This window comes from Nicotiana sylvestris, chromosome 5, assembly GCF_000393655.2.
Source record: "Nicotiana sylvestris chromosome 5, ASM39365v2, whole genome shotgun sequence".
NCBI classification, from domain to species: domain Eukaryota; kingdom Viridiplantae; phylum Streptophyta; class Magnoliopsida; order Solanales; family Solanaceae; genus Nicotiana; species Nicotiana sylvestris.
Window position 1 is genome coordinate 166,545,866 of NC_091061.1, and position 14,869 is coordinate 166,560,734.

Sequence of the window (14,869 nt, forward strand, 5' to 3'; positions counted from 1 at the left end):
TTTTAAACACTCTTCGTATATTGTTAGCGTCAACTTACTAACGTTCACTTGCGCAGGCCTTGGTGATGCATCCGAGATGAGGCCGGCTCCGCCCAGGGAAAATACCAAGCCTTCAAATCCAAAGTCTGAGAAGGATAATAAAAGAAAAAGGGTTTCGAAGACCAAAGACCCTCAAGACAAGAAAACCCCTGCTCGAAGGTTGCGGAAAAGATTTGCTCAAACGGGCGCAGATTTGGCCCATGATTCCCTGGATGATGAAGAAAATGATGGTGAAGAGTCGGGGTTGGTGACTCGAACTAGGAAACCAATCGAGGCCGCCAAGCCTTCTAAACTGGAAACCTCATCCTGTGGTAAGGGGACCCCGAAGGAAGAAGAGGGCAAGGCCCCCCTGTCCCTGGAGGTTGAGATCGTCCCTCTGTCTTCAACAACTATACCAGAAGGGTAAATGCTGAGATCACCGATGCTAATGAGAATGCCCTGAGTGAAGAGCTCGTGGCCGCGACAACAGGTCACTCCCTTTCTTTGCTCGGCGAAGAGAAAGTCCTGAGGCTTCTCTGCGGCCAAAAGGAAGAGGAGCTTAAGAATCTCCGGACCGCATTGGCCAAAGCTCAAAAAAGCGAGTCCGAGCTAGATGAGTAGGTAACTGTGATTTTAACAGAGTTCGGCCTTCTTGGCCCTACTTCGGAGGCTAACACTTCGATATCTCAGCTGCAGCAAAAGCTAGAGATGATTGGGCAGCTCCGAGGTGAAGTTGATCAAGTTAGAGCTGATTGTCATCAGTGGAAGAAGAACATGGATCAGCTTGCTGCCGATAAGAAAGCTGCTACAGCCCGACTAGCCTCGGCTGAAACTCAGCTCCGAAGCATTGAAGCAAAGGGTCTGGCTCAGGCTAGGAAAATTGAGGAGTTAGAGGCTGAGCTAGCTAGAGCCCGGGCCGAAGCTGTACAGGCTAAGGCTGAAGCTGAGAAGATGAAGGTTGCGGCTGATAAATCCATTACCATATTCTTGAGGGAAGCCACAGACGTTAAAACTAAGTTGAGGGAGGCCTCCGACAGGGGAAAATGAAGCAATGAATTGGCTAAGTGCCAGGCCCGAAGAGAGACTCTCGAAAAAACCATGCCCGAGGGTTCAACCTTGCCGAGGAGATAGCCGAGGCAAAGGCACGGAAAACCGATGCTAGGTTTCTTGTTTCCTCCGATGATAAAGATGTAGCAAGTGGCTCCAGGGATGATGAATGTGAAGAAGATGTTCCCGAGGGAGAGGAGACTCCCGAATATAGAGCCGCTGAAGAAACAGTTTCTGAAAATGACGCTCCCGAGGGTGTGACCCCCAAAATAGATTAGGTTTTCTTTTTTGTGCAAGGGTACCTTGAGTGCATTGTAAATATGTTTTGTAAATTTCCCTTATGAGTATAACGTATCTTTTTGTTCTATCCTCGATTTGTGTTAAATTTTATTTTGTTTTCGTTTGTGGAAAATTTCGATGATTCAAATACTCAGCTCGAGTATCGGTTCAGACTCGTAACGTAATAAACCCTTAGGTTTTTATTGTTCAATATAATATTCCTTAAGGTTTTAGATGGTCCTCGATCTAAGCTTAAATCAATTTGATGCGAGCTCAGAACAATGGGACTCTTGGGTCCGAGTTGACTGAAAATGAGGTCTCAGACTCCTATATGCTTTTGGACCCCTTAAGCTCTTTTAAGCTGTCCCTTAGGTTCTTATTGTAACGACCCGACCGGTCTTTTTGAGTTTTTGTACCTTGCTCGTCAGTTGTTGGGCATGACTTGCCCCGTGTGATGGATTATGACTTATGTAAATTGCTGATTTTGGTTTTCAGGGTAATCAGAATGAATTTGGAAGAACAGTTCTCAATTTAAAGCTTGAAATTTAAAAAGTTTGACCAAGATTTGACTTGTTGGTATATGATCTCGGATCGGAATTTTTATGATTTTTTAGCTCCGTTAGGTGATTTGGGACTTAAGAGCGTGATCGGAATGCATTTTGGAAGTCCCTGGAAGGTTTAGGCTTGAATTGGCGAAATTGAGATTTTGGCGTTTTTCGGTTGATAGGTGAGATTTTGATATAGGGGTCGGAATGGAATTTTGAAAGTTGCAGTAGTTCCGTTGTGTCAATTGTGACGTGTGTGCAAAATTTCAGGTCATTCGTACGTGGTTTGTTTGGGTTTTTGATCAAAAGCATGATTTGGAAGTTCTTGAAATTCTTAGGCTTGAATCCGATGTGATTTTAGTGTTTTATTATTGATTTGAGCGTTCCAAAGGTTGGAACAAGTTTGAATGAGGTTATGGGATATGTTGGCATGTTTGGTTGAGGTCCCGAGGGCCTCGAGTGAGTTTCGGGTGGTCAATCGAACCATTGCATGTTGTTTGGAATTGCAGAAAATTGCTGATCAGTGTTGTAGAGAAATGGTCATCGCGTTCGCGTAGAGTGGACCGCGTTCGCGTAGAGTAATTTGGTCAGCTAGACTTGAGACATTTTTATTCATCGCGTTCGCGAGTGGTGTAACGCGATCACGAAGGTTTAGTCTGAGGAAGCATCGCGTTCGCGATGGGCAGGTCGCGATCACAAAGAGGAAATTCTGGTCAGTTATTTTGTGCTTTGCGAACGCGAGGCTTTGACCGCGTTCGCGAAGAAGGATTTCAGGCCTGGGCAGAATGTTTAAATAGTCGTCTTGTCCGTGATTTTAAGGTTTATTTCCACCATTTTGGTCGTTTTTGGAGCTTTTTGAAGAGCATTGAAGAGGGATTCAAGGGGAATCACTTGGAGGTAAGATTTATGGACTTTATACTCGTTTCTTCTGTGAATTCTACCTAATTAATCATGGTATTTAAGCCTAGTATTGAAGAACTAGGGTTTGTAATTGGAGACCTAGAATTTGGGATTCGAGGGGCCATTTGAGGTTCGATTTTGATGTTCTTGGTATGTATAGACTCGTGAGAAGATGAGGATTCTATTGATGTGACTTTTATCGAATTCCGAGATGTAGGCTCGGGGCCGGTTGTAGCAATTTCGGGATTTTTTATGTAAATTGGATATTTTCGAGTGGGCTTTGTTCCCTTAGCATATTCTAATGGTTATGTACTGATTGTGGCTAGATTTGGAGCATCCAGAGGTTGATTCGTGAGGGAAAAGGCATTGAGGGCTAGAGTTTGGACCGGATCGAGGTAAGTAATGATTGTAAATGCTATCCTGAGGGTTTGAAACCCCGGATTTCACATCATTGTGCTATTCGAGCTGCTCCCGCGGCGAGAGCGGGTCGCCGCGTGGAGGTGTGCACCATTGGGGATTGTGACTTGGTTCGTCCCGTAAGATTGTTAAGTCGCGTATTTGATTTGAAATCTTATGATATTCCATATTTTAGAGATTGATATTATATTTTGGGTTGTAAGCCATGTTTGGGGCCTTGTGCTGACCTGTTGAGACCCTTAGGGGCATTTTTACTATATTTCCTCACTCTATTTATTTTGAAAGCATATCCTCAGTTATGATTTACTTGTTTATTGTTTAAACCTGGTTTTTATCACTTTAATTCTTAAAATGTAAAAACTGTTTGGGCTGAGTTCCTTGTTTTACTGATGGTCCGAGTGATTGTGAGGTTGATGACTGAGATAGACCGAGGGTCTGATTGTGAGGGTATTGACTGAGATAGACAGAGGGTCTGATTGTGAGGTTAATGACTGAGATAGACCGAATGTCTGATAGTGAGGTTAATGACGGAGAGAGGTCGAGGGCCTGGTTGTGAGGATTTTATATTTATGGATCGGGATGCATGCCGTAGCAATATATATATATATATATATATATATATATGGATCGGGTTGCACGCCGTAACGATATGTTGGATCCGGCTGCACGCCGCAGCGATATATGGATCGGGCTGCACGCTACAACGGTTACTATATGGTACTTATTGAGTGTGAGTGCTGAGTGTGAGAGCTGAATTATGAGAGTTGAGTTTCGAGTGGCTGAGAGGCTTTGCCCGAGGGGCTGTATACATATATGAGTGATGCTTTGCCCGATGGGCTTGTTTTTATGTAATTGTTGTTTCCATTCCTCTTTATACTGAGCCTCTGTTGAAAATGTTGAACAAATGATTTTAAACAACTTTCATTTAAGCTGGAGTTTTTATGAGATGTTCGGAATTCGATCATTAATTTGGCTTTATTATTTCCACTGAGATTTTATGTTATGTGGTGTTTGTGATTCCTGTTTTGCTCGAGGGGCTGTATACGAACTATGTTTTACCCGAGGGGCCGATTATGGTTTTCATCTCTTTTATTACAAATGGTATTGAACCCCTACTAAAACTGTTGGAAAGCATTTTCAAATAATTTTTACCCAAAGCTGGATTTTAAATGAGACGATTGACTCGTATTCTGATTTGAAAGCCTATTGTGCTTACTGAGTTTATCATAATGTGGATTCATCGTTTCTTACTGATCAGTCTTTATTTACTCTTATTACTTACTGGGTTGGAGTACTCACATTACTCCTTGCACCTCGTGTGTAGATTCAGGTATTTTGAAATCCGGTAGCAGGTGTTGATTGTTCAGAGGCGGAGTCGTCGGAGTTAGCAAGGTGGCTGCACGATGTTTGCAACAGTGCTTTCCTTCCTCTCATTTTCACTACTGTATTTAGTATATTTTTAGACTCTTGTTGTACTCGGACCTTGGTAGATGCTCATGACTAGTGATACCCTGATGTCGGGCTCGTGTAATTATTCCGCACTTTTCTTTAACATTTTATTATGAGAATTATTATTTTTAAATGGTATAAAATAACTTTTATTGGAAAAATGGCTGATTCAGAAGTTGTGTCGGCTGACCTAGTTTCACGATAGGCGCTATCACGACCGGGTCGGTTTAGAGCCGTGACAAGTTGGTATCAGAGCCTAGGTTATATAGGTCTCACGAGTCATGAGCAGATTTAGTAGAGTCTCGCGTATAGGTACAGAGATGTCTGTATTTATCCTCGGGAGGCTACAGAACCTTTAGGAAAAAATTTCACATTCTTGAATTCTTATCGTGCGTCCTTGATTCAACTTGAAAAGTAACTCTTTGAATTCCTTCCTCGCATTCGTATGCGCGCATGAGCACTCGGTATCAGATGTGCATCGATGGCTTGTGATTTCCTGAGCAAGGGGCGAGATGTGATCTCTATGTGTTGATGTTGGGCCAGTCTGGAGGACTCGAGGCTAGATTTTTACCTATAGCTTGTGCACCGAGGTGCTGATTGTGGGAGCAAGTATTTTTGAACTTATACATTCGGTAGTGCCATATTGATAGAAGTGATGGCTGAATGGCTATGTAATGAGTATGTTATGGCTGCGAGATGTATCCATACGATTTGGAAGCGACAAGAAAGGTCTGCTGGAGGATAGAAGAACTATTAGGTGCTTGATTTCCATCTTGATTGAGGATATCCCCGAGTTATGGGTGTGTGAAGAATCTTTTCATGTGTCCTAGTTGGAAATGAAGTAAATTTCATGTTGCGATATGAGTTCAGACTCAGGAATATTAAGTGTCTGCGTAACATTTATGACAATGGAAGGTATACAGAAATGCCAGTTTGAGGCAAAGCAGGTGGGTTATCTCCTGCGGAGTGTTCTGAGCTTGTGTGATCCTTATGTTGTCTGTTACAAGATCTCATTTACAAGTGAAATATATGTGTTGCAATTTAAATTTGGGTCGCTTAAGAGAGTGGGTTTAACTGCTACGAGAGTGAATGCGAGATTTGCATAAGAGTTAAAGTACCAGATGGTCTGTGTTTCACGGGTTTATGAAGGATCGAGTTTAATCTCACAATGGTATTATGGAAGCAATAGAGTATATACGTTATGAGTTATTGAGTGAGTTTTGATCTATGGCTTCGAGCCAAGTGGGGGAGTCTGCTATTGATTGGTTGATTGCACGGTTATGTGCTATGTTGGTTCCAGTTTGAGACGTACTGGCGAATTAGTTATGGCTTATGGAGATTGAGACCGAGGATGGCTCGAGTAGAGGAAAATTTTGACAAAGGTTATATCATGCTTCATAGGTGTATGAGAATCAAGGAATGTCTTGAGTTGTTGTTGGTAATGGATGCTCGGTGCATAGAGCGGAAAGTTGCTTGGTTGTTCTAGGATGAGGTTACACTCTGCAGTGTCGGAGTACTATTTAGACAATCCAGTGATGTGGAATTTAAGGTCACAGAATTTGAAACATTGGTTCTTAGGACAAGAGCTTTATATCAGAATTTATGACTCTGATCCTAATCCTGCAAAAGAATATCTTCCCCCAAAAAATCTACTTTATTGTGGTTAGTTCCTATGTTATTTTCTTTCCTTAAATAAATTTTATCTTATTTTCTTTGGAAAAATCAAAATATAGTTGTGCAAGAAAAATATGGTTTTATTTGATTTGATTTTTTTGTGCGGAAATTACAGGGAACGTGCAAGCGCCCCCTCCAACACCACCACCAAGTCCAAATCCAGTACCAGTACCAGCGTCCCCAACGTCTGCTGCTACTATTACTACTATAAAAAGGCAATGGTGATTTATTCATCTATTGAGACATTTACAACTTTTTTATTTCCATTCTAATTTTTCATATTTATATTTCTTTCCTTTAATTTATGTTGGTTTTTAACTATGTTGACAGGGTTCATATTATTGTGACTATCTTTGTGGTTTTGATCATATGAGATGGGACCTCAAGTAATGCTGGTGCTTATAAGTCATGACATGCAAACTAGCCTTTCATCTTCTTTGTTTTTCCTTATTTTGTATGTTATTCAATTTTTTTGTTGCATTTTCCTTATAATATATTTAAGTTATACATACACACAACAGTATAAAGAATTTTTTACACTATTATCAGAATTTTTTCTTTTTGAATTTTGGGGTTATCCATATAATACATAGAATGCTCAGCCATGGAGATGATATAAGAGTCGTAATTCAGCAAAGTAAAGCATTATTCTAAATTGTCACATTTGCACTTGCCTTTACAAAGCACCCCAAGTTCAAAGTTTAATAACTATCATTTTGTCTTGAATTTCATTTATATTTCTTGATAAAGTAATTAAATTTTTGCACTATCAGTATATAACTTAACATACTGTAAATGATTACTTACCTTATTTAATTTTCTACTGTCAGTATATTGAAAAATTAAACTTTTTATTTTTGGTAAGAAAAAAGGGTCAGAGTTTTGGTTGAAGGACGGTGGATACTTATATATTACAAAACACACACCCTATCAAAATACTCGCAACACTACAGTTTTTAGTCAGAATTATCCCTTATCTTTGAGGGTAAATTAAACTTTGTTCTCTAAATATAACCCTAAACACAGTTCATCCTCTAAGTTTGCAAACCCGCGCACATATAGTCCAAATAACTTAAAACACAAAGAATTGGGTTTTCTGGTGAAAGAATTGGGTTTTTGAAGGTGTTTTTCTCGAAAATACGAGTAACAATTAAATTTGATTAGTAGTTTTAAAGATATGTAATTTAGTTCAATACTAATTAATAATCAATAAATATGGAATAGAAATGAAACATAGAAGTGAATCAAAACCAATGTCACTTAGCAGCAGTGACCTCGAGGTGGCTTAGGGCAGTAAGAACAATTAAGTGTTAAAATAAAGTAAGAACAATGGAGTTAAAGGACAATGCTGATGAACAGTGGACAAAAAGGTAGTGAGTATATTCTTTTCTTAATGATGATGAGATCCCCTTACAAATGATTGGGGTCCCCTTTATATAATAGGGGAGCCCTAAATAAGGAATATTTCTATTTAAAGTAAGGAATATTCTTGGTACAGTTGTCTAGACGCCTAGTACCGAATAATACAATTATATTCCGGGATTTATGCCATGACTTTGGGGATGTGGCAGGAATCCAACTCGTTTTGGTACAAATCCATAACGGTACTTTTTCGAGGTCGAGCACACTCGACCTTGGTATGCATCATGCTCCGTCTTCGAACTCGGGTCTAGTCCCTTGAGCTCGAACTTGGTCTTACCAGGACTTGGACTTCGGATGACCTCTCAAGTATATAGATCGAAGGCATGCGATCTCGACCTTATACAGATAGTCTCCGCGTTTCTTAGAATAAGATGATAAGAAATGATTTGAACCCCGATTTTCTCGAACCTCTTATGATGATGTCATTTCTGTGATGCAAGCGTTCGAAGTGACCGAAACGTCCCGTCAGCCTATTTTCCTAAAATATTGAATGCATGCCAGTATTGGTCGGCCACTAGTGTCGCTAAACCGTCGTTGCCCATCTATAAATATGAGGCGATTCCTCTGAGTGAAGAACTTTACTCTTTCTTTACATTATTCCCCTCTTCATCTCTTTCTCTAATTACCCGTTTTCACCGCTTCTTTAAGCGCCGAAAAATGCCAAGCTCTTATAAGAAACACCACATCCCTGTGCAACCCTTATTCTTTAGCTTACAATCATGGCTAAAACTTCCAAGACTATCCCCAAAAAGGATAAAACATCATCCTCTTCTGCCTCCCGACCGGCCAAATCGGCGGTGCCGCCAACTCTTAAGAAAATCACCCCCGGTTCTTGCATAATTAAGAAGGACTTTAGTGTTGAGAATCCCTCTGATTTCCCAGGCCGAGGCGATCATGCATCTCGATATATTAGTTTGATATCGAAGAAGCTCATCAATGATGAGAGGAGGGACTGTGGCTAGGGAGATGATGTCGAGATTCAGATCCCGAGCCCCGAGGAAAGCATTACCACTCACGTGGAGGAATTTCTAAGTGTTTACACTTATCGCTTCACACTGGGTCCTCTCGATCCGGTGGTGATCGACTTCTACAAAACGTATGAAGTCACCTTCAGTCAGATTCACCCCTCTTTCTGGCGTATCGTGATCATGCTGTGGTCTTTTTCCGAAAGGCCGAGGGGTTGGAATTCACCCTTAGCCACCTGATTTGATTGTATCGACCCCAGTTATTTCGAGGGCTTATCAAGTTGCAGCTCCAAACAACAAAAACCTTCTTTGCCATTACTGACGAAACCAAAGATCGGGGTTGGATGAGCCGGTTTGTTAGAGTAAGAACTTCGGATATCATCCCCGGGGATAAAATTCCATTCCCGGAGAGGTGAAACTTTAATCGTTAGTGGAGTTCGTATTCCCAATATCTATTCACATTCTGCTTTCACATTTCATAACACCTTTACCCTTCTTTCGGCAGCCGATGCCTGGGTGCCTCAAGCGGTGCCTAACCTCGAGGATTGTGCCCGGAAGTTAGCCGCCACCTCTTCCTATGATGAGCGTAAGTGCCGCAAACTATCGATAGGCCAGTGGGAGTCCAAGAACCATGGTGAGTGCATTTCCTAAGTTTTAAACACTCTTCGTATATTGTTGGCGTCAACTTACTAACGTTCACTTGCGCAGGCCTTGGTGATGCATCCGAGATGAGGCCGGCTCCGCCCAGGGAAAATACCAAGCCTTCAAATTCGAAGTCTGAGAAGGACAACAAAAGAAAAAGGGTTTCGAAGACCGAAGACCCTCAAGACAAGAAAACCCCTGCTCGAAGGTTGCGGAAAAGATTTGCTCAAACGGGCGCAGATTCGGCCCATGATTCCCTGGATGATGAAGAAAATGATGGTGAAGAGTCGGGGTTGGTGACTCGAACCAGGAAACCAATCGAGGTCGCCAAGCCTTCTAAACTGGAAACCTCATCCTGTAGTGAGGGGACCCCGAAGGAAGAATAGGGCAAGGCCCCCCTGTCCCTGGAGGTTGAGATCGTCCCTCCGTCTTCAACAACTATACCAGAGGGGGTAAATGCTGAGACCACCGATGCTAATGAGAACGCCCCGAGTGAAGAGCTCGGGGCCGCGACAACAGGTCACTCCCTTTCTTTGCTCGAGCGAAGAGAAAGTCCTCAGGCTCCTCTGCAGCCAAAAGGAAGAAGAGCTTAAGAATCTCCGGACCGCATTGGCCAAAGCTCAAAAAAGCGAGTCCGAGCTAGATGAGCAGGTAAATGTGATTTTAACAGAGTTCGACCTTCTTGGCCCTACTTCGGAGGCTAACACTTCGATATCTCAGCTACAGCAAAAGCTAGAGATGATTGGGCAGCTCCGGGGTGAAGTTGATCAAGTTAGAGCTGATTTTCATTAGTGGAAGAAGTACATGGATCAGTTTGCTACCGATAAGAAAGCTGCTACAGCCCGACTGGCATCGGCTGAAACTCATCTCCGAAGCATTGAAGCAAAGGGTCTGGCTCAGGCTAGGAAAATTGAGGAGTTAGAGGCTGAGCTAGCTAGAGCCTGAGCCGAAGTTGTACAGGTTAAGGCTGAAGCTGAGAAGATGAAGGTTGCGGATGATAAATCCATTGCCATATACTTGAGGAAAGCCACGTCCGTTCAAACTAAGTTGAGGGAGGCCTCCGACAGGGGAAAATAGAGCAATGAATTGGCTAAGTGCCAGGCCCGAAGGGAGACTCTCGAAGAAACCATGCCCGAGGGTTCAACCTTGCCGAGGAGATAGCCGAGCCAAAGGCGCGGGAAACCGATGCTAGGTTTCTTGTTTCCTCCGATGATGAAGATGTAGCAAGTGGCTCCAGGGATGATGAAGGTGAAGAAGATGTTCCCGAGGGAGAGGAGACTCCCGAATATAGAGCCACTAAAGAAGCAGTTTTTGAAAATGATGCTCCCTTATGAGTATAAAGTATCTTTTTGTTCTATCCTCGATTTGTGTTAATTTTTATTTTGTTTCCGTTTGTGGAAAATTTCGATGATTCAAATACTCAACTCGAGTATCGGTTCAGACTCGTAACGTAATAAACCCTTAGGTTTTTATTGCTCAATATAATATCCCTTAAGGTTTTAGATGGTCCTCGATCTAAGCTTAAATAAATTTGATGCGAGCTCAGAACAATGGGACTCTTGGGTCCAAGTTGACTGAAAATGAGGTCTCAGACTCCTATATGCTTTTGGACCCCTTAAGCTCTTTTAAGCTGGCCCTTAGGTTCTTATTGTAATGACCCGACCGGTCTTTTTGAGTTTTTGTACTTTGCTCGTCAGTTCTTGGGCATGACTTGCCCCGTGTGATGGATTATAACTTATGTAAATTGTTGGTTTTGGTTTTCAGGGTAATCAGAATGAATTTGGAAGAACAGTTCTCAGTTTAAAGCTTGAAATTTAAAAAGTTTGACCAAGATTTGACTTGTTGGTATATGATCTCGGATCAGAATTTTTAAGATTTTTTAGCTCCATTAGGTGATTTGGGACTTAAGAGCGTGATCAGAATGCATTTTGGAAGTCCGTTGAAGGTTTAGGCTTGAATTGGCAAAATTGAGATTTTGTCATTTTTCGGTTGATAGGTGAAATTTCGATATAGGGGTCGGAATGGAATTTTGAAAGTTGCAGTAGCTCCGTTGTGTCAATTTTGACGTGTGTGCAAAATTTCAGGTCATTCGTACGTGGTTTGGTTGGGTTTTTGATCAAAAGCATAATTTGGAAGTTCTTGAAATTCTTAGGCTTGAATCTGATTTAATTTTAGTGTTTTATTGTTGATTTGAGCGTTCCGAAGGTTGGAACATGTTTGAATGAGGTTATGGGATATGTTGGCATGTTTGGTTGAGGTCCCGAGGGCCTCGAGTGAGTTTCGGGTGGTCAATCGGACCATTGCATGTTGTTTGGAATTGCAGAAAATTGCCGATCAATGTTGCAGAGAAATGGCCTTCGTGTTCGCGAGGAAGGTTACGCGTTTGCAAAGGGCTGGATGTTTGGTCATCGCATTCGCGTAGAGTGGACCGCGTTCGCGTAGAGTAATTTGGTCAGCTGGACTTGAGGCATTTTTATTCATCACGTTCGCGAGTGGTGTAACGCGATCACGAAGGTTTAGTCTGAGGAAGCATCGCGTTCGCGATGGGCAGGTCGCGATCGCAAAGGGGAAATTCTGGTCAGTTATTTTGTGCTTTACGAATGCGATGCTTTGACCGCGTTCGCGAAGAAGGATTTCAGGCCTGGGCAGAATGTTTAAATAGTCGTCTTGTCCGCGATTTTAAGGTTTATTTCCACTATTTTGGTCGTTTTTGGAGCTTTTTAAAGAGGATTGAAGAGGGATTCAAGGGGAATCACTTGGAGGTAAGATTTATGGACTTTATACTCGTTTCTTCTATGAATTCTACCTAATTAATCATTGTATTTAAGCCTAGTATTGAAGAACTAGGGCTTGTAATTGGAGACCTAGAATTTGGGATTCGAGGGGCCATTTGAGGTCCGATTTTGATGTTCTTGGTATGTATAGACTCGTGAGAAGATGAGGATTCTATTGATGTGACTTTTATCGAATTCTGAGATGTGGGCCCGGGGCCGGTTTGAGCAATTTTGGGATTTTTGATGTAAATTGAATATTTTCGAGTGGGCTTTATTCCCTTAGCATATTCTAATGGTTATATACTGATTGTGGCTAGATTTGGAGCATCCAGAGGTCGATTTGTGAGGGAAAAGGCATTGCGGGCTAGAGTTTGAACCAGATCGAGGTAAGTAATGATTGTAAATGCTGTCCTGAGGGTTTGAAATCCCGGATTTCACATCATTGTGCTACTTGAGGTGACACACATGCTAGATGACGAACGTGGAGGCGTGCAGCATTGGGGATTGTGACTTGGTCTGTCCTGTACGATTGTTAAGTCATGTATTTGATTTGAAATCTTATGATATTCCATATTATAAAGATTGATATTATATTTTGGGTTGTATGCCATGTTTGGGGCCTTGTGCCGACCTGTTGAGACCCTTAGGGGCATTTTTACTATCTTTCCTCACTCTATTAATTTTGAAAGTATATCTTCAGTCATGATTTACTTGTTTATTGTTTAAACCTGGTTTTTATCACTTTAATTCTTAAAATTTAAAAACTGTTTGGGCTGAGTTCCTTGTTTTACTGATGGTCCGAGTGATTGTGAGGTTGATGACTAAGATAGACCGAGGGTCTGATTGTGAGGGTATTGACTGAGATAGATCGATGGTCTGATTGTGAGGTTAATGACTGAGATAGACCAAGGGTCTGATGGTGAGGTTAATGACAGAGAGAGGCTGAGGGCCTGGTTGTGAGAATTTTATATTTATGGATCGGGCTGCACGCTGCAGTATATATATATATATATATATATATATATATATATATATATATATATATATATATATATATATATATATATGGATCGGGCTGCACACCGTAGCGATATAGCGCTTGGGCTGTAGGAGCCCCTCCGGAGTCTGCACACCCCTAGTGAGCGCAGTCGACTATATATATGGATCGGGCTGCACGCCACAACGGTTACTATATGGTACTTATTGAGTGTGAGTGCTAATTGATGAGAGTTGAGTCTCGAGTGGCTGAGAGGCTTGCCCGCGGGGCTGTATACATATATGAGATGTTCGAAATTCGATCACTGATTTGGCTTTGTTATTTCCACTGAGATTTTATGTTATGAGGTGTTTCTGATTCTTGTTTTGCCCGAGGGGTTGTATACGAACTATGTTTTGCCCGAGGGGCCGATTATGGTTTTCATCTCTTTTATTATAAATGGTATTGAACCCCTACTAAAACTGTTGGAAAGCATTTTCAAATAATTTTTCCAAAAGATGGATTTTAAATGAGACGATTGACTCGTATTCTGATTTGAAAGCCTATTGTGCTTACTGAGTTTATCATAATATGGATTCATCATTTCTTACTGCTCAGTCTTTATTTACTCTTATTGCTTACTGGGTTGGAGTACTCACATTATTCCCTGCACCTCGTGTGCAGATTCATGTATTTCGGAACCCGGTTGCGGGTGTTGATTGCTCAGATGCGGAGTCGTCGGACTTAGCAAGGTGGCTGCATGACATTCGCAGCACTGCTTTCCTTCCTCTCATTTTCATTACTATATTTAGTATATTTTTAAACCCTTATTGTATTTGGACCTTGGTAGATACTCATGACTAGTGACACCCCGATGTCGGGTTTGTGTAATTATTCCGCACTTTTCTTTAAAAATTTTTTATGAGAATTATTGTTTTTAAATGGTTTAAAAACAACTTTTATTGGAAAAATGGTTTATTCGGAAGTTGTGTCGGCTGGCCTAGTTTCACAATAGGCGCCATCACGACTGAGTTGGTTTAGGGTCGTGACACTTATATATCGGCCCTTAGGCTCTTTTAAAATTGGACCTTAGGCTCTTTAAGTTGGGCAGTCTCGGCCTCTAAAATGGCTATATAATTTTTCCCTCATTTCGGCTAAAAGACTTAGTGAAAATTTAATTATGCCTTAGCATGTGTTTTCGTACCCGTTGGGTTTTTCAAAGGTTTGACGTATCAGAACCTTATTAGAATTTTTTTTGGGTAAGCACAATCAAATACCTCTTGAGGTTTTCCTAAAGGCTAATATTATCAAAGCCTTTGGATTATTCGAGGTCTAAATTTATCGAAGCCCTTAGATTTTTCGGAGGGCTGAATTTATCGAAGCCCTTTATAGTTTACTTTTGCTAAAGGTATCCTGATTTAACCGATTTTTCAATGTTTGAAGGCCTTTAGTTTATAGCGTAAGTCGGACGTCTCCGAACAGTATTATTTTGGCCATAGTCTTTAGTATGGCCGTAGCCTTCGAGTTTGTCACTTGGACTTATTTCTTGATAATATTCCGAACTTGTTCGAAAAAGTTAGTCCCCGAGTATATTGTCCTTGGCCTTTTTTTCGAGGGGATGCCTATTTGAGGTCTTACAAGTCTGAGTTTTCGATGACTCGGATGTACTGACTGTTGATGACAGTCCCCAAGTATTCGAGGGTGCTTTTATGCTTTGGCTCTTGAGCCATTTCCCGTAGGATTATAGGTGTAGAGCTCGTA